This window comes from Bactrocera neohumeralis, unplaced genomic scaffold (genome assembly GCF_024586455.1).
Source record: "Bactrocera neohumeralis isolate Rockhampton unplaced genomic scaffold, APGP_CSIRO_Bneo_wtdbg2-racon-allhic-juicebox.fasta_v2 cluster10, whole genome shotgun sequence".
Lineage (NCBI taxonomy): Eukaryota > Metazoa > Arthropoda > Insecta > Diptera > Tephritidae > Bactrocera > Bactrocera neohumeralis.
The window spans coordinates 8,267,259-8,293,118 of record NW_026089623.1 but is presented as its reverse complement, the minus strand read 5'-3'; the positions used below and the strand labels follow the sequence as shown (position 1 = coordinate 8,293,118).

General features: G+C 35.8%; 1 protein-coding gene across 1 annotated transcript in view; it reads right to left on the bottom strand.

Annotated features, from left to right (window-relative positions):
• Positions 1-25,860, bottom strand: part of LOC126765047 (radial spoke head 10 homolog B-like) — a 199,337-nt gene that overhangs the window by 149,732 nt on the left and 23,745 nt on the right. The window lies entirely within an intron of this gene.

Sequence of the window (25,860 nt, the reverse complement as noted above, 5' to 3'; positions counted from 1 at the left end):
CTATCGTTTTAACTTTGCTTCATTGCCATAACCAAGCACTAAATCACACGGAACGCAGTTGCCAGGAGCACCTGTGGGCTTAAAATTACAAAAAAAATGGACACAGCCTCGCCCTTTAATAGGTTAAATGTACTTATCTCGTAAGCCACTAAGCCTCCAATAACCAAATTCGCTTGGTAAAAATCCTATAAGAACCCTTACCGTTAGTGAATGAAGTCGAATGATAAGACGTACTCCATACAACATACAAATTTATAAATTTGCCAATCAAATGGCTAAAGAACTGAAAATATCCGACTGCAGCATCTGACGCATATGGAAAAATGAGCTCAAGGTTAAGGCTTACAAGTTCCAAAAGGCCCATGATTTCACACCGAAGCAGCAACAAATAAGACTTGAGAGAGTGAAGCAGTTGCTTAGCTTGGCCGATAGCTGTCAAATTCCGAGCATTGTGTTTTCTGACAAAAAAATTTGTCCAATTGAGCAATTCGTGCGTTACTTGACCGAACGTCCATACGAGAATCTAAGTCATCGGTTGGCCACCAGGAGGCAGCACCCGCCACAAATAAAAGTTTGGGCCTCTGTCACCGCAGATGGGCGCTATCCAATTGTTTTCATTGAGCCTGGTGTCAAAGTAAATGCGACATATTATCGGGAAAGTGTTCTGGAGGCTGCTTTGAAGCCGTAAGCAAACAAAAATTTCGGTCGCAAACCATGGACGTTTCAACAAGACTCAGCACCGTCTCACAAAGCGGGAGTGAACCAAGAATGGCTGAAAAACAACGTTGCGAACTTCGTTACGACCACACAATGGCTCTCGAATTCACCAGATGCGAATCTAATGGATTATTCTCTCTGTGCCATTTTGGAGAGCAAGGACCGAAGTAAAAAAAATACACCAGTCTCGAGATGGTGAAGAAAGCCATTGTCCGTGAGTGGGCCAAAATACCGGCAAGTCACATTCTGGTAGCTTGCGATTTGTTTTTTGACCATCTCAAGGCCACAGTTAAGGCAAAAGGTGGTCATATCGAGGAAAAGTGAATTGGACCTGAATTTATGATTATTTTCACACATTTTGTACTTCAAAGTAAATAAAAATAATTTTCCAATGCGAATTTACCCTATAGTATATGAGGGGAGATTTAACCTGAAATCCCAAAAAATGATTTAAGGCAAAAAGTAAAAATTGTTTTTGAACAGACTTTAACGTCTCCAAATGGACTTGCCAACTAGGATTCCATACCACAGAAGCATTCTTTAGAATTCTCGAAGATGTAAATAAAATTTTGTAGTAAGCGGATCCATAAATTCTTTTAAAATTAAAAATTATGGAAGATGCATGAAGATGAAAATTGGGTTTAGGGTACATAGTTACTACCAGATCAACAAAATTGCATATTTAGCTTGCTATAAGCTAAAGGTTTTTATTACAAATGAAGTACGATCTACAGATCTTCTGAAAAAACACATTAATTAAATAAAAAAAAAAATATCGTTAAATATAACTTGTTGAGTTCTATCACTAAGATAAGAAACAACCCATTTTAGAAATATTGGTTGAAAACCAAAAAGATACAGTTTATTCAAATAAATTGAATTGTTTACTTTATCAACAGCTTTACTAAAATCTGTGTATATAACATCAGTATGCCTGTTTATACACAATTCTGGCAAATTAGTTACTGCAGACTTCCCTTTAAAAAAACCGTGCTGACGTCCAGAAAGTTAAAAGTTTAGGTATTGCTGACAACTTTGCTATTCCCCTATAGTTTTCAATGGATGACTCTTATGTAAAGGATTTATAAATGACTTTTTCTATATTGTTGGAAATAAGCCTTAAGAGATATGTACATTAAATAGTTTTGTTAAGGATTAGTATAAATATACAAGAAGCTTTCCAAAATAAACAGGACTTTTTGAGTTTAGCGCCCCTGGTGGCGCCATCTATATAATTTCATGACATTTCATTGTATGTTTGTGTTATTGGTGCGAAAATGAACTTCGAACAAAGAGCCAACATTACATTTTGTTTTAAAATTGGTAAAATTTTACCAAAACGTTTCAATTGATGAAATAAGTTAATGGCGATGATTGCCTTTCCCGTAGCAGAGTGCATGAGTGGTTTCAATGAAAAGTGGTCGTGAAGATATAAATGACGATCAACATGTGGGACAATCAAAATCCGTGATCACCGGAAATTACATCGAAACTGTGCGCGAATTCATCAAAAATCAGCCAAAATCATCATTGAAATTCATGGAAATGGAACTGAACATCTCCAAAACATCAATTTATCGCATTTTGACCGAACATTTGGGCTTACCAAATGTGTGTGCACGGTTTGTTCCGCACAAAGTGACTGACCACCAAAAATTGCTCTGAAGCCAACATTCGAAGGACATCATTAAAGAGGTCAAAAACTTCCTTTGCAATATTGTGACTGGTGACAAAATGTGGTGTTTTTAATATGATCCCGAAACGAAACGTCAGAGTGCTCAATGGAAGGCACCGGACGAGCCAAAACCCAAAAAAATGTGCATGGAGAAGTCAAAAGTGAAGACAATGCTGATTTGTTTTTATGATTCCAAGGGTATTGTCCATAAAAAATTTGTTCCACCCGGCCAAAACGTTAATGCGGTATTCTACCTTGGAGTTTTTAAGCGTTTGGTGCGCCGTATTCGACGTGTTCGGCCCAAATATCGCGAAGATGAAAGTTGGCGTTTGTTGCACGATAATGCGCCGTCTCATTGATCGACGTTTGTGACCGATTATTTGACCAAAAATCACATTTTAACCATTAATCACTGATTTGGCACCGTGTGACTTCTTTCCTTTCGGAAAAATGCATTTGCCCATGAAAGGAAAGCGTTATGCAGACTTACACCCCTATTCTGTGCACTTGACAAATTATTAAATATTGAAAATTAACTTAAATATTTATAAAGCACGAAATATTTTGGTATTCTGTGCCAATCTTGATAAAAGTAAAAGCTTCAATTCGCAAAGCTTTTCCCCACACGCGTGGTGAACAAAATAATGTAAATAGAAACAGCTGATATCTATTCAAATTATATTGATAGCAATTTGCGTGCAGTCAATTGCTCCTATGGTGCTTTTTATTCCAAATTTTCTAAAAAATCTGGAATAGATATCAAATAAATTACCTTAACAGCCCTATTCTTATGCCCTCACAAAAGTCACCAACCTCACTACAGTGATGTTTCTCACTATAGTGAGGGTTACCTTATTCTGGCGAAAATTCAAAAGCTCAAATGCTCACTATTATCACAAATATCTGTGACGTGTGAAAGCAGCCATCATAATAGAAAACATCTGTGTTTGTTTTGTTTTAAATCAATATTTTACATTTTTTAAAAAAATTGAGAATTGAGTGTTATAATTAGCATGGAGGAACTATTATTTGTATATGCGGCAATTGTTGAGGCGGAGGAATCGGGCGGTAGGAGGAAAGTGTTAAAGGGTTTGCGAGACAAATCGATCCTTTTAGTATGCAAGACACAACAATTATAAATACATTTCGATTCCCAAAATCGCTATGTAAAGTGCTTATAGGTGAATTGGTGCCGCATGATGAGCAGAAGTCGAGTATATCTTTTGATCTGCGTTTCCTGGCGTGTTTGTATTTTTACGGGCATGGCTCTTACCAAAAATGCGTTGGTAATAGTTATATGCTCTCTATGAGCCAGTCCTCTGTGTCTAGACCTCTGCACTTTATTTCGAAATTAATTATGGATGTTAAGGGCAGTGAAATTTATTTCCCTTCAAGCGCGCAGGATGTTTCAGATACAAAGAAGGGGTAAAATAAAATAAAAATAAATATAAATAAATAAATCAATTTTCTCTTAAAGATTTTACACGAAATTTGGGATCAAGGGCACAATCGGCGCAAACGATTGTACCCATAATGGGATTGTTTCACCCTCAAACACAGACGCATACATATTTTTATTATCCATTTGGGTTTTTGTTTGTTTATTTTTATTAAAACAGCTGTTTGACAGCAAAAAGCTTTTTACCTCACGTGGTGACTTTTTTAAGCTTTTTTCTTATGAGGTTTGAGCAAGAATAGCCTCACAAAATATGCCTCACAAGAAATCTCTCAAATTTTTCCTTTCAACTCAGTTGAGAGGTTTTTTCAGAATAGGGCTGTAAATTAGTATATTATTATTTGTATTACAATAATAATTGCCCCATTTTTATAAAAGTTTCTTCCTCTGTTGAACTGACGACTGACTCATGGGCAAGTTGACGTTGTTACCTACACATTTCCTGATACATATGAGCCGTGTCCAAAGAAGTTCAAAGCTGATGGAACCATTACAGTTAAAGGTAGTGACGTTTTCTGATCATTGTGTGGGGCTAGTTCATCAATTTTTTCAAATTTTTTGCCCAAAGGTATTCTCGCTCACAGAAAATGGATTGCTATCGTCGCGTAAATATTTTAAATGCCACGCGCGATTCCTATTCTCACAAATTTTCATCTTCGTTTAACAATAATAACAAAAGTAAAATATCTTCCATTTTCACAACAAGATGCACAATCAAATATTTAATTCATAACGAGCACTGTCAAGAGCATTTGACATCTTAACAACTTATAAAGAAAATACATATTTTTTCAGGCACAGAATACGAAATGCTTGATAAATTTCAAATTTTGACAAATTAGAAATATGTTGAATTTGTCAAGTGTACAGAATAGGGGTGTTAGAAGCCATTCAAAATGTTTGCAACGGCAGACTGGCAGAGGAGACTATTTTGAATAAAATAAATTGATTTTGCCGAAAAAAACCATTTGTTCTGTTTGTTTTTGTAAAAACCTGTTTACTTTGGAACACACCTTGTATATGTGGCACATTTTAAAAGAAGCATAAGGGTATCATATCTGGGCCGTAATAAAATTATTGTTTTAACATATTTAACTATATATATAATATATTATATATTTAATATAATATTATTTGTATACTCTTGCAACCAGTTGCCACAGAGTATTATAGTTTTGTTCAACTAACGGTTGTACGTATCACCTAAAATTAATTGAGATATATGGTTATGTGTATATATATAAATGATAAGGATGAGCGGAAAATTGAAATTCGGTTGACTACCTGTCTGTCCATCCGTTAAAGCTGCAACTTGAATAAAAATTGTGAAATCTTGATGAAACTTGGTTTGTAGGTTCTTTAGTACAAAAAAAAATCAACTCCGTAGATGGGCGTAATCGGACAACTGCCACGCCCACAAATCACCATTAACAGAAAACATATAGAGTGCCAAAACTAAGCTCTAAATTAAGAGGATGCAAGAGCATCTGTTGGCAAAATTTTTTGGGAAAAGCCCTCTAACAAGTTTAATGTATGTATATATCTTCTAAACAACTTAAGTTACAACAATCAAATTTGCCCAGCAGGAATATTAAAAGAAAACCTAAATACGGTGTGAAAATGGATGAATCGGATGAAAACCCCGCTTTCTCCCAGAAGCGTAAATCTTTGCCAAAAGGATGGTATGATACGGTTTAATAGGGACCAACCGATTTCGAGAAAATTTGGTAAGTGGCATTTTTTTCATATTCCTATCTTACAATGTGAAAATAAGCGAGATCGGACAATACATACACCTACTTGCCTTATAGCACAATTTTAAATTCCACTTGATTCTTTTACTTTCCAGTACACAAACCATGAAGCAATTAATATAACGGGATTAAACTCTGATCGATTAATGCTTTTAGTGTATGCCACCTTATGACCAAAATTATTTACATCCAATAAAAACTGTTCAAGTGTACCTATAGTTGACTTTTGATCGAAAATGTCGGTCAATGTGTGAGATATATAACTGAAATTAAGGAGCAATCCTTCTCTTATAATGGTATGTCTGTATGTCTAAAATGGGTTGAATCGAACCAATACATATACCTAATATAAAAATTTTTGATCATCGGGGTGACTTGTCTGTATGTCTGTATGTCTAAAATGGGTTGAATCGGACCAATACATATACCTAATATAAAAATTTTTGATCATCGGGGTGACTTTGTACCGCATATATTGGCCAATATGTAAGTTATGCCAATGAAAATAAAAGAGCGTGTTTTATTCATAACAGTGTATCTTTGTGCCTAAATAGATAAATTTGAGCGGAAACATGGCCCTATGTGACTAATATCAGGATTTTCGAACATCTGGCTGACTTTACTCTATATGTTTGGTTTTGCACCTAAAAGTATTTCCCTGGCTTTGATTCTTGCAAGTTGCAAGAGTATAAAATGGTATTTTTTTAATTTAATAACTCTCACGAAAACCACAAATTAGAATTCTCTCTTTGAGTAACAACTCATTTCGGAACTTTCAAACAAATTTAAAATAGTTTAATTAAAATGGGAGACACTAAATTCAATATTACCACTGTAATCTGGCCAAGTTCCTTTAGAAAGTTCACAATTAATCTTCTTAAATTTAGCTTTTGCTAAGTTGAAACGAGAACAAAAGTCTTGTGTATTATTATGGAGTAAGTTGGCTATGATTTCGATATTAATTTCCAAAGCAGGATAATAAGAGTCCTCTGGCAGAACCAAAGGATAACATCGGACAACAGAGAATATTGAAGCGTTATCAACGTAAATCAGATCTAAAAACTTACCAATTTTGTTTGTTTAGTGAAGACCCAACTCCGACATTTTATCTAAGAACTCGTTAAAACAAAAGCGAAAACTAACAGGAATGATGTAATTAATGATAGATTTCCATGTTACACACTGTACGTTGAAATCTCCAAAAACAATTAAGGAATCAGTATTTTTGCCATAGAAAAAGCATTATTTATTAAAAAAATAGCATGCATCACATTTACAGATAAGTTCGATTGAGTCAGTATATATGATAAGTTAAGTAAATATGACCACCATTAACGCAAACTTAAATTCAATGACGTCTGCATGTTTCTCATCTTCGACTTCTTCAGATGCAATTAAAGAATGTACAGCAAACAGGATAACACCTTCTATTTTGCTCAACCGATCAATCTAAAGATTTCAAATTCGCTATTGAATATCGCATTATCAAAAAGTTAGCCAAATTTATGTGAAAGCGATGATTTTAAAATTACAATTAATGATATTTAATAAATACTCATCGAATTATTATTAATCAGGTTTTTGTATCAAAGGGTTTTCTTGGTATTTTAGCAACAACCACAGTGAAACCACACAATCACGCAGAAAGGCACCAGGACACCAGGTGGCCAACTGTCAACAACCAATGCCGATCTTAAAAGACGAAATATTACTGCCGTATTTAAAGTTAGATGTCAGTATCGTCCGTTTTTAATTTTGACGAGATATAACACTTTATGTCATCAATTGTGGTAACTGTAGCAATTCTTGAGATAAAAATTTACTTTTTTCGTTGAGTTTCAGTTAATTCTCTGTCCATCCGTCCGTGCGCTGAAACTTTATAATATAATCTATACTGTGATTCCGGATTTTCCTCCTAAGTTATAACCGTTGATGAACTTGAATGAACTGAATATGAATGTAGTTAGTTTGGACTTGGATCTTAGCCTCTTATTCCTAATACACAAATTTCCTTATGTTAAATTTTGACCATTTGGTAGATTTTATATCACATATGTATGTATATCTCATTCGATGTTGATATTAATATAAATATTGGAGGTATTAAACAAAACTGTGTGAGTGTACGGATAAGTTAATAAGATACCAAGTAGAAGTACATTCCATTCATAATTTTGTAGAAAAAATTTTTAATGTAAACGTTTTACCAATATTTGAAAGTATTGCTTTGATCCTTGAAATTTGCAAAATTATAAAATGTTTGATCAAACTCTTCCTTTCTTTTTTATTGTTATGATGCACCTTGTGCAAAATTGCAATTGCCAGATAGAGTATGGCAAAATAAAAACTCTATTCCTCATAAAAATTTTCAGTTGCACAATACTTAGTTTGTTATTATATTTCCATATGTTTCGTGTGGGGAAAGTAAACAAGAGGTCAGGTGTGGAAAGATTTGAAAGTTTCAACGGAACAAAGTGAATTACTGTTTTTTATTCATTGTTTCTTTAATTACATTGACAGTTTTCATATTCTTGTAACAGGTTGCTGAAGAGTATAATAGCTTTGTTCACCTAACGGTTGGACGTATCACCTAAAATTAAGCGAGACAGATATAGAGTTCTATATGTATGTATATAAATGATCAGGATGAAGGGACAAGTTGAAATCCAGGTGACTGTTTGACTGTACGTCCGCCCATGCTGGTTGTAACTTGAGTAAAAATTAAGATATCTCGATGAAATTTGGTATGCGCATTCCAAAAAAAACAAAAAGGGTTCGCAGAGGGCGTTATTGTACCACTGCCACAAAACGCCATTAACCGAAAACTTATCAAGTGTTTTAGCTAAGCACTAAATTAATATAATTTGAACTAAGTATTCGCTTTAAAAGTGTAATATAGCAGCAGTAAAAATGGGCACCTAAGAGTAAAAAATTTAAAAAACTGAGCGTGGTCCCGCCCTCCAATAAGTAAAATGTAGATATGTATATACAACCAAATTAAAACCTAGCGCAAAGATTATACGAACTTCTACCGACAGTGTGAAAATAGATGAAATTGAATGATAACTACTAAAAGCGCAATAAATCAATAACTAAATACGTCAGAGACACTTAAATTTACCTCCGGTATGAGAGGGCTTTATGGGGCTATTGTGAAAATTAGACGATGGGCGTAGAACCGCCCACTTTTGGGAGAAATCACATATCTCGAGACCCGACCGTCCAATTTCCACCAACTACTCTACTGACATCCCAATGTAACAGTGTGGATATGAGTGAAATCGGACTACAACTATGTCAACTTCCCATATAACATAATTTTTAATTTCACTGGATTCTTAAATTTTGCTGTATGCAAATGAAAAAGCAATTAATATAACGGGAAAAATTTTTGCACCAGTAATCTTTTGAAATATATCACCTTATGACCAAAAATTGTATAAATGGACTCAAAACTGTTCAATCCCTTAGCTAACGAATATGTGGACCCCAGAGACTATAGTTGACCTCATACCAAAAATTCCGCGCAATGTATGAGATACATAATTGAAATTCAGAGCGAATATTTTCCTGATACTAATACGCATATGTGGTACAAATAGGTTGAATCGGGTTAATATAGACCTGTATAACTAAGAGGACTTATTTACCTGAAAGTATTACCATGGCTTTAATCTTTGCAAGTTGCAAGAGCATGAAATGTTCGCTTATACCCGAGCTTAGCTTTTCCTTACATGTAATTATTTAGATTGTAGGTGTTTTGGTGAAAAATACGTTTTTGTGGAAATCACTATATACATTAGGGTGTTTCTTTTTTTGAGCTGTTAATTTGAGTGAGTAGAAATGAGAGAGTGTAGAAGTTCACGCAAGTGAGGAAAGTTCTCTGATCGGCATGCACTTGGAAGTGGCCAGAAACGATTATATTTACATTTCAAGCAGCTCACGACTTCCGGTCTTTGACCAAGTATCCTCTGAGTAGCCTAAGAACATCCGTTTGAAGGCGAGCTGAAGTAACCACACACAGGGTTGTGCGCTGGGTTTGGGACCCGCCACGTAAAAAACACCCCCAATGAAAAATAACAACCAGCCTCGGATGAGAGACCCCCCCTTTTAATGACGACCATGGCAATCGCACTAAGCATAACGATTTAAGGGGGGAGTAAGGTACTATTTTTTTTTGCATTTTTTCTATTTTATATTAATGTATAATATGTTAAGATTATTCTGTGAAAATTTGAGAGCAATTAAAACAGAATTGACGGAGATATACACTTGTAAGTCTCCGCCCTCCGATTTGGTTCTGAGCGTATGTGAAACTTTAAAGCGTTTTTCCCACAACTCACGTTTTCAAAGTCGGTGCTCCTCATAACATCAAAACTACTGCACCGATCCTTTTGAAATTTTAAACATTATTTCTGTACATATTTTACGAGGAGCTGGAGAGTTTCTTTTTTTTTGTTCATAATTTTGATTTCGCAATAACAAATTAGCCGATTTTTTCCCAAAAAATTGTGTTTTTCACTTATAAGTCTTTGAAAAAATTCAAAAATTGGAATTTCAAAAAAAACCCTTACAGCGTTACCTAGGGAAAACTATTATTTAACGAATGAACTTTCATTTTTTGATTTCAAATGATCCAGCAACGAGTTATGAGGGACACCGCAATTTAACTTTTTTTCGAGACCCGTCCGGACAATTGCTACATTGCCGTATTTTTTAATATTTCTTTGTAAAAAATTGATAAGACATTTTTCAAATGTCAGACTTCAATGTGCCATTGGTTGGATAAATAAATTTTAACTGTGTCGTCAGGAAAAAAATCACAAAAACATGGCTTTTTTCGTATGATTTGACCTAACCTAATATATCGCTGATCTGCGCCCACGCCCCGACGGAGGAGAAGGACGATGTGACCAAAGATGCCTTCTATGACCGCTTGGAGGGCACCTATGAGTACTGCCCTCGCCACAATATCAAAATCGTTCTTGGCGATTTTAACGCCAGGGTGGGCAAAGAAGGTATCTTTGGCGTAACAGTTGGTAAATTCATACTCCAAGAGGAAACATCCCCAATTGGGTAGAGACTGATCGACCTTGCCGTGACCCGAAATATGGTCATCTGTAGTACTAGATTCCAGCACAAGAGAACACATCAAGCTACCTCGCTGTCTCCGGATCGAAAAGCCACCAATCACGTCTCCAGTGTTCTGGACGTGTGTTCGCTCCGATGTCCTAACATCGACTCAGACCACAATCTTGTTTCAGCCAAGATTCGCATCCCTCTGTGCAGCAAAAAACGCACACCAACAAACACAAGGAAGGTTCGACGTCGAAAATCTGCAATCACAACAGACAGCCGAACGATTTTCTACTAAGCTTGTACTCCTGCTCTCTAAGAGCACTCGTCAACAACTCGGTATAACGGAACTGTGGGACGGCATTTCAAGCTCCTTACGTTTAGCTGCAAACGAAACCATTGGTTTTCGGAAATGTAAAAGAACAGCTGGTACGATGAGAAATGCAGTGTCGCAACGGAGAGAAAGCAGACTGATGGGATAGATACCGAGAGTTGAAGAGGGAAGCGAGATGTATTTGCAGACAGAAAAAGAGAGAGGCCAAAATGCGTGGGTATGAAGAGCTAGACAAGCTGGCCGACAGGGGTAATGCTCGAAAATTCTAGGAAAAAATACGGCGATTATAACTGTTGAACGCAATATCCAAACTAATCATGTATATCGTCGTTTTGTAGATTATTTCAAGACCTTTCAAAGATATATATTATTGGTAGATACGAGCTCTGTAACGCTTTATACATAGCCGCGAATTTCAAAAGACAAAAAGGCGAAAAGGGGATATTTTCCAACTTAATATGTAAATTGGTATTAAAAAAGGGAATACATTTTAGAAAATAAACTGTTCCACCCTCTTATTTATATCCATTGGACTGCACCGATATCTGGGTATTTAGCGACATTATTTTTTCTGAGTAGTCCATGCGAATTACTTTTGAAAAGAAAGCGAGATTTTCATTGAGTAAAATAGGACACCTTTTAGACTGTAATTGTAGATATCTTCACGTTTGATTTTTAGTACCATCACTTGGCGTTTACATGCACAAAAAGGTCATTGCGATGACTTTGTGCGTGTTTAAATTGGCACAGTCGCTATCTTTAGTGCATATTTTAGACCAATTTGACCATTGTGAATCGTTCAAACGACAAATGAAAATACAAATGTATTTTTTCTTCTGTTTTTAAAACTTAACTATTAAAATTCTTTATAATAAATTACACCACACAAGAATAAATGAATGAAAGGTACGTTTTCTAAAGCAAAAAAAAAAAAAAGAAATAATCATAACACAGTTGCGCATGCATCAGGAGACAGCTGATGGAATATGTGAATCTTTAGAGACTTTCTATATTTGATGATTAGAAAATTCGTAACCATTTCATTATGCACTAATGCCGTAAATTTGTTCCAGGTTTTTTTTCTCTTCGGGACAATATCAAAATCTATAATTTTTTTATTTAAGCCATTCCTACATTTTAGAATCAAGAATTGCTTTAATTTTGCAAAAGATGGAATACCAATTTTTTCAAATAAACCTTTCTCGTCTTGACGAAAACAGAGTCTGAATATTTTAATAATAATACTAACCACATGCTCACATGTTTTAAATGGATAATCATTTTAATTTATTGTTTACTTAAGACGTATGTTTACAAAATATAAAGTTATATTCGAGAGCCGAATGTACGAAGCGAGTGGATATGATTCACCAACCGGACCGCTGAGCGATTGTAGAAGATGTAGATGTGGCACGAGGAATCGAATATCTTGATGAAGGTTGATGAGCGAATGTTGTTGATTGTAAATGCTGGCGAAAAGTTGACGTGGATTGTGGTTGACTTTTAGGATTAAGGGAGAGTAGCGTGAGTAAGAAACGATTGTGCTGGGCGGCTTGTGTAGAACGAATTGTGTCTGCTTCCCTTTTTGTCCATCCTTTTTGATGAGTGGGTGTATAGGTATGGTGAGTTGTGTTGGTGTCATCAGCGGTGGTGAATTAAGCTGTCCAGTTAGGGTGCGCCAGTTTACCCGGGTAGAGTGGGTGGATACTTAACTCATTTAAACATCCATATTTTGCCTAGTATTGCATATGTATATGCTGCTGCATTTATTTCGGCAAACTGCTGGTAGAGTAGCCGAAGCGCGGAATACGTTCTGACAGCAGAAGTATTTCTTGATAGAGTTGTAATCTACTCATATTTATCCGTGTGTGTAGAGTACGGATTTTGGTTTGAAACATACCACATGTATTAGAATGTGCATTTTAATATGCGGGTAGGTGCTTAAGGGAAGAAACTTTATTTTGCGGGTTTATTTGATTTTGCTTTTTTGACGACTCATTATTATGGCAAACAAGTGTATGCGTTGTTTGCTTGTATTCATTTCATTAGCGATTATTTAAAATTTCTTATTTCATCGGTATGGTATACCGGTTGTTTTTTATTTGCCTTTTCTATGTTATCGGCTTATAAAGGATAGTAACTCCACGCCTGGCTAAGATGTGGCCAGAATGGGTACACCTTAGCCCTAGATTTAGGACTATGAAATTAGTGGGATCTTGCGAGAGAATGGCCCTGAATGGAGATCGGCTTCTATCCATAAAATATAAAGTTCTTCATAATTAAGTTGATGCTTTGTATAGCTGATTCCCATAACCCAGCCATACGTATATGAGAAGCGGTTGGATAGTTGTGATGAGAGCGACCTTAGCTTTTGTAAGAGCAGGTGCGTCAATGTATCGCATTGGGAGTATGGTGATCCTTTAACTTTATTTTTGATTTTATTTATTTTTGAAAATTGACTGTGTTATATTTTATGTTTTTAGTGCGTATGCACTAATTTGGCGTCTAGTAGCCTGCCACCGCTCTAGGATTTGTTCACATTTGGTTTTCATTATTGGCGAAAGCCATCCTGCGGGGCCGAAAAGTTGTATGTGCTTTTAATATAGGAGGAGGTTTCCCTATATCTCGAAATTTCCTTAATTGTGAATTAAGGTTTGCATTATCCTCAACTTGAGTTGGTATGGTGGTAACTAGTTCTGTAACTAGTCCACTTTGTGTTTCGCTGTGCAGCATTTGAACTTTTTGTGCCTTTGAGCAACATGGCGTCTCTTGGCAATTTTTCGAATTTCGGGTTTCTGGATTTGTTTTTGCAATTATACCAGTGGTTCTTTGTGTATAAGTGCTTCTTTGGGGTGAGCTAAGAAATGTGCGGTAGTGAAGCATTGAATTGTGTCTTTTGTGACAATATGAGCAATTAAATTTGCTTTGCAAGCAGTTTGTACAGAATCTTTTTGATCTGATAAAGTTGTTCCTTTCGTTAATGTTTAATTTTTTAAACTCCTCGCAAGTTTTAAGTTTATGCCCTCTTGTGCATAGTTCGCATGACGTATGTTTTCTTTGTTCGGATGTGAATGATTGTGTTTTTATACTCTCGCAACAAAGTTGCTAAGGAGAGTATTATAGTTTTGTTCACATAACGGTTGTTTGTAAGTCCTAAAACTAAAAGAGTCAGATATAGGGTTATATATACCAAAGTGATCAGGGTGACGAGTAGAGTTGAAATCCGGATGTCTGTTTGTCCGTCCGTCCGTCTGTCCGTCCGTCCGTCCGTGCAAGCTGTAACTGGAGTAAAAATTGAGATATCATGATGAAACTTGGTACACGTATTTCTTGGCTCCATAAGAAGGTTAAGTTCGAAGATGGGCAAAATTGGCCCACTGCCACGCCCACAAAATGGCGGAAACCGAAAACCTATAAAGTGTCATAACTAAGCCATAAATAAAGATATTAAAGTGAAATTTGGCACAAAGGATCGCATTAGGGAGGGGCATATTTGGACGTAACTTATAAACTACTATACCACGCCCACCTCCCATACAAAGGTTATGTTGAAAATCACTAAAAGTGCGTTAACCGACTAACAAAAAACGTCAGAAACACTAAATTTTACGGAAGAAATGGCAGAAGGAAGCTGCAACCAGGCTTTTTTTAAAAATTGAAAATGGGAGTGGCGCCGCCCACTTATGGACCAAAAACCATATCTCAGGAACTGCTTCAATGAAATTCAGTACATAATATTTTCTTAACACCTGATGACATGTACGAAATATGGGTGAAATCGGTTCACAACCACGCCTTCTTCCAACATAACGCTATTTTGAATTCCATCTGATGCCTTCTCTGTATGATATATATGTACATTAGGAAATTAAAATACAATTCAATACTCAAAGTACACAAATTGATCTAATCTAATTAATTTTACTGCAAAATAAAGAAATATGTAAATTATTATCACTTTATCATGCGAGAGTATAAAATGTTCGGTGACACCCGAACTTAGCCCTTCCTTACTTTTGTTTGATTTGGTTTTGCTTTTAGCTTGGGGTCTATTTAAGTTTCCATTTTGGTCGTGCTTAATGTTCATAGTTTTGATTATTTTTTCTTCCAACCTTTCCGCAATTTCATATTGGGTGGTGAGAAAATCTTTCATTTGTTGCCACGTTGGGCATTTTTTCCGTGATGAGAGCGATTGCTCCCATAGAAGTAACGACTTTTCTGGTATTGCAGCGGTGCAAAGGTTTACCAGAATTGGGTCCCAGCTGTCTGTGGGAATATTTTGTGTCGACAGAATCGACAAACAATTAGAAATTGGATTGTAGTCGTACAAATTCTTCACTTGTTTCTTTCTTGATTTTAGGCAAGTTTAATAGTGTCGTTACTTGCTTATCGACCAGTATTCTTTCGTTTTCATATCGTGCTTTTAGAGCTTCCCATGCAAAATTGAAATTTTCGTCATTGAGAGCGAACTGTTTGACTATTACCCCTGCTTGACCTTTGGTTTTGTATCTGAGGTGATACAATTTTTGCGCTTGTGATAATTGAGGATGGTTTATGTACACGGCTGTGAACATGTCCCGGAAGGACGGCCATTCTTCATAACCTCCGTGAAAGGTTTCTGTGTCACATGCGGGCACCTCGAGTTGGATGCCTGAACTTGCCTTCCGACTGTGTTCTTGGCAGCGCTACTCTACTGTGGGGAGTAGGTGCAATTGCTTTAATGAGCTTTAGTTGATCGTAAATCATAGCTTTTGTTTCTTCGTACTGGTTTAAGCAGTTTTCGTATATGGCGTAAGCAGATAATTTAAAATTGTGTGGTAGATCTGAATCGTCAGAAATTACAATGGCGTCATGAGCCGCTTGGAGGCGAGTCCAAAAATTTTTCAGATTTTGACTTTTCATTTCTAATAACGATTCCGAGTTTTCGTGAATCGGTGAAGAGGCAAATCTAGTGCAGTATCTTGTTAAACTGTCACTTTCTGATATAAATCTAGCAACCTGTTTTGAGCGTGCAGCTCCAGGTGTATTTTGATTTGTGTCGTCATTAGCCATTTTTCTATTTTTTTCTTTTAAATTAATATATGTCGGTATATAGGCACACCGTAATACTTGGCTTGTATGTACTTATGTTTTGTGCAACTGAGAGCTCGTTAGAGAGGTCAATTCGCTTTTTGTAAGCAATCCTGCTTGTTTTTGTTTGCCAAAGAACAAGAGGTAAATTTAAAAGGATGTGTACGTACGTATGTTTGTGCTAATGTATGTGCGCAAAGTGTATGCTGTAATGTTTTGTGCAATCCCGCTTGTTTTTATTTGACAAAGAACAAGGGGTATTGCTGAATATTTACAAATGTGGACTTTGGATAGAAGTATACATAGTATATTGTATACTTATCTACCAATATCTATTTTTGTTAATTTTTTTTTTTTTTTGGTATTAATAATTATTTTTTATTACTAAAATATTCAGTGTTACTATACCGGAATATTTGATTTATTTAATAAATAATTCGATCACCTTTTTATGAAAATTATTTAAAATTTAACATATGTATAGTACCCAGTGCAGGGTATAAATTCGAAGGTGAACTCTATAAAGAAAATGAGCGCGAAAACGGATTAGGTAAACCAGATGTTTTCCGTATGCTCTATTATACATATGTATATATGTATGTACTTATGTTTATATGCAAATGTTCTAATATGTATGTATGTAAAAAATTTATTTGCACTAGTTAGATACGCATATATGTATGTATGTTTGTAAGTATGTTTTTTTTGTTTCTTTTTCTGTAACAATTTTAATTATTGCCTCCGCTTACTAATTTTAAGCAATCCTGCTTATCACTTTTAAGTATAAGAGGTATTGGCGGATACTAGTGCAAGTAAATACCTGAATTTTTATTTTATTAGATAATACATAAATGTAAATCTAATGCGTTAAGCGGTATTGCGGCTTTTACCATGTTTAGATTTATGTTTTCCTTTTTTATCAAGCCGTGGAAGCGGCTTTTCAGTTATACATATGTATTTGCATATAATAAATTAAAAAGAATATAATACTCTCACTTTGTACTTGCTTGGTATGCTTTGCAGGGTGCATGTATATGGATATGTTGCCCTACCGCCTTTTGCGTTTTGTTCCTCTTTCTGTGCTCCAGCTGGCTTCTTCCTTCTGCTGTTGTTTTGTTTGTGTGTACATATATTTGTTTGAGGTGTTCGCCCCCGTTTGTTTCGTTGTTGTGATTTTTCGTTGTTTTAATGTTTAGGCGTTTTTCGCGCGCGATTTATGTTTTGTTTTTAGGCTATTATTATTATTGCTTTTTTGTTTGCTTTTAGGTTTCGCGCCCGAATAGTTTTTGTTTTTGATTTCTGTACACTGGTATATAATTTTAAGTTTTGGTTGACGCGCACTTTTAATATACATATGTATGTATTTTAATGTTTTTTTTTATTTAATTCGGAATTTTATCCAAATTTTGCGCAAATATGAATTTGTTTTTGATAATTGTTTGTACATATGTGTATATATTTCACTGCACACTTTTTTCTCTGCTGTTTTTTTTTGTCACCACACTTTTAGTTATGTTATGTATATACATATATGCATTTAGATTTATGTACCACTGTGTTATAATATATTTATGTATAGATACGTGCTTTATCTTTGGTGTCACTGCACTGTATTTTTATTTAATTTTTTGGGTTTGTTCTCCGCACAATTCCTTAGTTTTAATTTTGTGTCACTGCACTTTGTAGTAAAAACAATTAAATATTATTTTTCTTAATAATTTTAGTTCGTTCTTATGTAGATAAATCCGAAGGTGCCTATCGGTAAGGCTCGAAGGACCATGAATATTTTGATAATAATACTAACCACTTTCGCACACTTTCGCACTTAAATAAAGATGCTCACATGTTTTAAATGTATAATCATTTTAATTTATTGTATACTTAAGACGTATGTTTACAAAATATAAAGCTATAGTCGAAAGCCGAATGTACGAGTGGATATGATTCACCAACCGGACCGCTAAGCGATTGTAGAAGATGTAGATGTGGCACGTAGAATCGAATATCTTGATGAATGTTGATGAGCGAATATTGTTGATTGTAGATGCTGGCGAAAAGTTGACGTGGATTGTGGTTGACTTTTATGATTAAGGGAGAGTAGCGTGAGGTGTTATCGCGACACAGCGTATAAGCGAAAGTAAGAAACGATTGTGGCTGGGCGGCTTGTGTAGAACGAATTGTGTCTGCTTCCCTTTTTGTTCATCCTTTTTGATGAGTGGGTGTATAGGTATGGTGAGTTGTGTTGGCGTCATCAGCTGTGGTGAATTAAGCTGTCCGGTTAGGGTGCGCCAGTTTACCCGGGTAGAGTGGGTGGATGCTTAACTCATTTAAACAGAGTCCATATTCCTTACTTAAGGAACAAAAACAATTTTTAAGTCGTTTATTTATATGATATACTCAAGCATCAGAATTCAGAGAATTTTTTGGTAAAATTCAGTAATTTACAAAGGGTTTTTTATTACAATGTTATTTCGTAAAAAGCTAATATTTCGATTTGTAATCACCCTTTTAATATATTTGTTTATATAACCAGAATATATTGAGTAAAATCCATAAGCAAAAAAAGAGTTTTGTTAATCTGTGTAATTGGAAAGAAATGGAAAAATAAGTATATATGAAGTGTGTAAGAATTTTCTGGAACACGTTACTTTCAACATTGAACTTATCACGATGGTGATAATGATGAAGGATGGTCATTAGGACTAACTGGTATATTACATTAACAACTGCCCGACTAAATTATAACTCTAATGATCCGACAGTAAAAAAGGTATCAGTGATACTGGCACTACTAAAAAGAGCTACCAACTCATGCCACGAAGCCTTCCATAATGAGAACAAAAAATAGTAAAGGACATCTTGGAAAAACATATTATTATTATTATATATTAAATCCGCTTACAACTGTATTGAGAGATTTAAAATAAACAAGTGTCGCCTCAGCAGAGTATATCAGCAAGTATGCAATACAGCTGCTGTATTGTTATAATTATTACGTAGCTCGACCGCATCCGAAGTGATAAAATTGGGTCAATACTAAACCTAGCTCCCATATACCCAATATAAAAATTTTAAATGATTAGATTACATTTAATCTTTTCACTCATCTAGACTGTCCTCGCTGTCGTTGGAGTTTTATAAACTTTTTTTGACATTAAAACTTTCACATCTTTAAATCAACTGTGATAATGTCATAAATTTCCCTACGAAAAACATATGATGTTAAATCAGAGTCGCACAAGGAGATTTCGATTTGAAATCTTCTCAGTGACAAGATTAACAAGTGTCATTTTTGTATGGCGAAATCTAGCTATATATAGTAAATTAGTGGAATAATCTACTCAACAGTTCAGTTACGCCAGAACTTTGTCATTCCTTAATTGCGATATTTTATTGTTTTCATTTTACATTTTCCTTATTTCTTTTTCCTTTTGCAGTTTTTCAATTCTAATACTTCTTATTTATTGCTTGAATTGACCGTAATCTAAATAAATTGACATAGCCAAATTGCAATTACATAGTCTACACGCTGATTTTCATTGCTGCATTCTATCCTCTTGCAACTTACTAGAATCAAAGCCCGAACAATTCCTTCAGGCTCTAGCAAAACTTCATATTAACAACTTAAACTTCCCTTATATCGTGAATAAATTGCAATCAAATTTGGTATCGTCAACCGGGGGCCCAAAATCTATGCAATTATATACTCGTATATATATAACTCATATACTGACCATCATATAAAATTATAATATATTATAAATTTGTTATATGGGGGCTAGGCCAAGTTTTCACAAAATTTTATCCATTATAGGCTCAATATACACTGTTATCATTAAAATACTCTCTTTAATATAACACACATATTGGCCGATATATGCGGTATAAAGTCACCTGAAAGTTCGAAAATCTCTATATGTGACCTGGTCTACGAAAAGGGAGCTAACGTGCGAAAACTAGTTTTCTGGGAAAAGCTGTTAAAAATAATCGTCAGTTTCTCGTTATCTCATTAATTGTTCTCCTTTTTTTTTGCATTCCCCCTTCCGCTTTTAAAACGTGCGGCACATTCTTCGATGCGCAGCGCGCTACGTAAGCTTCCAACAACTGTGCCGCCAGAAAAGCATGAAATGATACGGGAAAATAATCATATTAGATTACTTGTAAAATAAATTATTGTAAATTTTTTTGTACATATAGATGAATTTGTGAACATACAGAATTAGAATAATGTATAACTGGAAAAATAATTCCGATCATGAAAAGTGAAGAACTTAGAACCATATACGGAGTGCTCAGAACCTATTCGAATGAACAGAAAATGCTTTTGCGCCTATAGATTTCGGTTTCTGCTCTTAACTGAATCATGCTGCTCATAAAAAGAAATTCCAAAATTCTGAATAAAGCATGGCAAGCATGGCAATTCCATTATTTTCAAGGATTCAATGATCGACAAGAAGAATCGAAGTAAGACTTTTTCAAATGACGAATCAAGTGTGGAAAATATTATACGAGTATATGATTGAAGATGAGAAATTGCATTAGAAATTTCCAAAAACAACACATGAATTGCTTAAAACATTGCGAATTATTAATCACTGACTATTTTTGGTTAGTTTTTGTCACACATATTATTAAATATTTATTATAAAGATGTTTACCCATTGTGAAACAATTGTTATGTTCCTTATACTAAATGTATTAAAAAATTGTATCTCTTAATCTGCTCCAAATAAAAATAAAAGGAAATGTAAATTATACATTATTCTAATTCTGTATATTCACACATTCGTCTCATAATAACTGGCAATAATTTATTAAACATGTATTCTATTAGAAAATAGATTATTTTCCTTATCATTTTAAGCTTTTGTGGTGGCACAGATGTCGCAAGCTTATGTAGCGCACTGCGCAACAATGGATGTGCCGCACATTTTAAGAGCGGAAAAGGGGACAAAAAATTCTATGTCCTTGGAAAGATATGAATTAACATTTTTTTGCAGATTATTAAAGGTGAATATTTTCCGCGCTGTGTCACATACTTTTCAGTTTTTTTTAGCGTGAAGAACACATAAAAAATTTCAATTCTTTAACAAAAAATTATGTTAAATATTATTATTTAAACAAAAGGACCATGAAAAAATATCTGTAATATAGCACGAACATATTTGTTTGACTTTACAAATTATCATCGATTTGTCTCCCGTCTCTAACTACCGTATAACTTTGTAATTTTAAAGAAATCTTGTCGACATAGAACATATTTCAAGCAATTTCATATAAAACTCACACACTGAGGCACATAATCGACATAGGGTTTGTTAGACTAACGAAAATAATTCGTATAAATAATTTCAGATGTTCTCGACTAAAGTATATTCAATTCCACCTTCCCAGGGTTGTGCGCTGGTTCGAAACCCGCCACATAAAAAACGCCCCCAATGAAAAGCAAATTAGTAATGCACAAAAATTTCGTGCATTTAGCTGAATTTACCAAATTTGAGTAGGCAACACTGCCCAGAAGTGGCCGATTTTTGCTATTGCTTGACAGATGTTGCTTGAAGTCTGCCTCCTCTTTTGTGTTTACAGCATCAGAAGTAAGTTGTTTTTATACTGCTTATTTAATTATATGCAAGTATATTAACAAAAATTTACAAAAAAAATTTTAATATTTCTAGATGAAAGAAAATAAACAACGCACAGTTTGCTATCCGTTTTTCAAATATTCTTAAGTACTTTAATGTACTTAATAATAAAAGAAATATTTCTTTAAACTTATATTGATTTTCCAAAAATACCAAAATTGCCATTAATAATTTCCTCTTATCCATTTTTATTTCACTATTCTTTTTTAATATCTAAACCAATTCACAATCAGCTGTCTAAATACACAATTATGCCGTCTGTCATCATACAATTTTAATGCGCATTAGCATTTCTTAATGCGTATTAAAGTTGCTCGTTTGTCAAAGCTATTACGTACAGCTGCAAACGAAACCATTGGTTTTGGGAGAGACAAACGAACAGCTGGTACGATAAGAAGTGCCTTGTCGCAGTTTAGAGAAAACAGATTGCCTACCTCACAACGTTACAGCGGACCACAACACGTGCGGGATGAGGTAGACACCGAGAGTTGAGGAGGGAAGCGAGAAGCATTTGCAGACAAAAAAGAGGCCGAAATACGTGAGTACGACGAGCTTGACAAGCTGGTCGACAGGCATAGTGCTCAAAAATTTTACGAAAATATGTGTTTTCAAGACCGGGGCATACTCTAGTAGAACCCCTAGAGATGGTCTAGTAACCGCTACAGACAACGTACTAAAATTTTGGAACGACGACTGGAATTTAGGTGTGCTTTGCACAATTCACAATCTGCGCCAACTACGGTGGGATAAGCCTTCTCAACATCGCATATTATCTTTTATCAAGCGTTATGTGTGAAATATTAAAGCTCACCATCAACAAACTGATTGGATCTAATCAGTGTGGCTTTACATCCGGAAAATCAACAACTGACCAGATATTCACCATGCGCCAAATTTTGAAAAAGACCTGTGAAAAGAGAATCGACACACATTATCTCTTCGTCGATTACAATGCTACTTTTGACTGCACGAAAAGGAGTTGCCTTTATACCGCGATAACTTCGAGGCTGTAAATAATTGCCTCTATCTTGGAACCAGCATTAACAGCAACAATGTCAGCATCGAAATTTAACGCAGAATAACTCTTGCAAACAGGTGCTATTTTGGACTGTAGTAAAGGCCTTTCTCGACTAACAAAGACCAAACTCTATAAGTCACTCGTTATCTCCGTCCTGCTACATATATGGTGCATGGAGGCATGGACGAGGACAACATCTGATAAGTCAGCGCTACGAGTTTTCGAGAGAAAGGCTCTGTGGAAGATTTATAGCCCTTTGCGAATGAGCAATGGCGAATATCGCAGTCAATGGAACGATGAGCTGTACGAGTTATACGACGCTGGCTAGGTCATGTCGTCCGAATTGATCGAGAGGAAGACCTCTACCCCGTTTAAAGGACCAGGTGGGGAAGGACCTAGCTACACTTGAAATCACCAAATGGCGAAAAACAGTGAAAACGAAAAACGACTATTCCGCTGTTGTAAACTCGGCTATAACCGCGTAAGCGGTGTCTACGGCAATAAAGAAAAGGATATCCAATATTATACGTAGAGAAAATCTTGGTAAGATATCTTACATATTGACTTATATACGGTCAAAAGCCAACCGGAAGTTTGAGAATCTTATATTAAGTATATAGAAGTAGGCGTAGTATTGACCAGATTTTATTTGGTTTGATATGTATATATGTATGTATACTTGTATTACTAAGAACAAAATATGCTCTCTCTCGAGTTTCAGTAACGTACCTTACATACCATTACCAATATTTAATGTTTGATATTGTTGATATAAATTATATGAAAACTAGTGCTAGTTGTTAGCCAATTTTATCCATTTTCAGCGATACCGAATTATTAAAAACGACAATTTAAATTTTATTAAGATAACTCACATATTGACCGACACATGCGGTAAAAACTCATATGGAAACTCGATAATTTATCTATGGGAACTAGGTAATTTATACCGCATATATTAGCTACTATGTGAGTAACATACTTGTATGTCAATAAAATGATAAGACGTATTTTCCACATAACAGTGCATATTTGTGTCGAAAATGTCTGAAAGCTTTTGCTAACCCCCATAACTAATGTCAGGAAATTATTTGCAAAAATGGATAATATCGAGTTAATACTACCCCCAACCCCTGTATAAAACTTATATTGATCTTCGTAATTCTAACAAGTTTTATTCCGAATACGTCGATTAGTGAGGACTATTTATTTTATATACAGGCTGCTTGCCTTTATCTGCCAACAACATACCCCACAACGTGATTTGCGTCTTTCCGCCAGTATTTAAACCGTTCAGGTTTGTAAAAATGTGTGATATTTAAATGAAACTAAATATACCAGTTTTCTTAAAAACTATATGGTTTAGCGCTGAATTGGAAAGGAATTTTCTTACACTTTGGTCTAATACTTGAAAAGAATTTCAATCCTCTCGTTAACGTCTTCCACGTCAACTCAATATACATATTAAATTTGGCCTCTCCGGTCGAGTTAATTTCAGTTGAAATCCAGGTGACTGTCTGTCTACCCGCCCGTCCGTGCAATCTGGATAAAACTTGGTATCCGTGTTCATTGGCAAAAACCTATAACTAAACACTATCTTATCTAGAAAAAGCAGAACTAACGGCGCGGTTATTAAGGCCAACGATATCAATACCAACGGCGTACGCCAGCAGCCGTATACCATAATAGCAGATGGTACTTTTTCTATTTAGTTCTGCAACTCGAATTATTTTCACTCGGAGTAAATTAAAGAAGCCGCACGGAAGAGAGTCGCCTTGTCTGTAACCTGTTCAATGTCAGTTAACAGAACCGTATTAATTTTGCTGGGATACCAAATTCAGACATCACGGCATAAAGTCAGCTCCTTTTCGTACTGTCAAAAGCAGCTCCGAAATCGACTAAGAGGATGTGTGTGTTGATTTTCTTTTCACGGAACTTTTCCAAGTTTCGGCATATTCACATGGTGAATATCCGGTCAGTGCTTGATTTTTCAGGGCTAGAGCCCATCATGTGCATAACTCCACGCAAGTGAGGAAAGTTCTCTGATCCCCATTCACTTGGGAGTGGCCAGAAACGATTCTTTCACACATGGCTTAAGCAGCTCACGACTTCCGGTCTTAGACCAAGTATCCTCTGGGTAGCCTAAGAACATCCGTTAAAAGGCGAGCTAAAGTAACCCACGGGATTGTGCGCTGGGTTTCAAACCCTCCACGTAAAGAACACCCCCAATGAAAAAATACCAACTGCCTCGGATGAGAGACCCCCTTTTGATGACGACCATGGCAAACGAAATAAGGATTACGAATTGAGGTCATGCACCTGGAATGTCCGGTCCCTTAATTGGGAAGGTGCCGTTACCCAGCTGGTTGATGTCGTCGTGAAAATAAAGACTGACATCACCGCCGTTCAAGAAATGCGATGGACGGGACACGGACTGAGGCGATTCGTGGTTGGAGCGAGACTCCGCCTCCGAGTAATATCATTCCCTCCGGTGGATGAACATCTAGCCACAATCCGCATCAAAGCCAGGTTCTTCAACATATCGCTGATTTGCGCCCACGCCCGACGAAAGTGAAGGACGATGTGACCAACAATGCCTTCTATGAGCAATTGGAGCGCACCTATGAGCTCTGCCCCGCCACGATATCAATATCGTGCTTTACGGCTTTAACGCCAGGGTGGGCAAGGAAGGTATCTTTGGCAGAACAGTCGGTAAATCCAGCCTCCACGAGGAAACATCCCCAAATGGGTTGAGGCTAATCGACTTCGCCCGGGCCAGAAATATGGTTATCGGTAGTACTAGATTCCAGGATAAGAAAATACATCAAGCTACCTGGCTGTCTCCGGATCGAAAAGCTACCAACCAGATCGATCATGTTGTGATAGACGGAAAACACGTCTCCACTGTTCTAGACATGCGTCCGCTCCGAGGTTCTAACATCGACTCAGACCACTATCTTGTTGCAGCCAAGTATGAAGAGAAAATTCTTCGAAAACATGCGGCAGTTTACAGAAGATTTCAAGACCGGAGCATACTCTTGCAGAACCCAACGAGATGATCTAGTGAGCGATGCCCAGAGCATACTAAAATTATGGAGGGAACACTTCTCCAAATTGC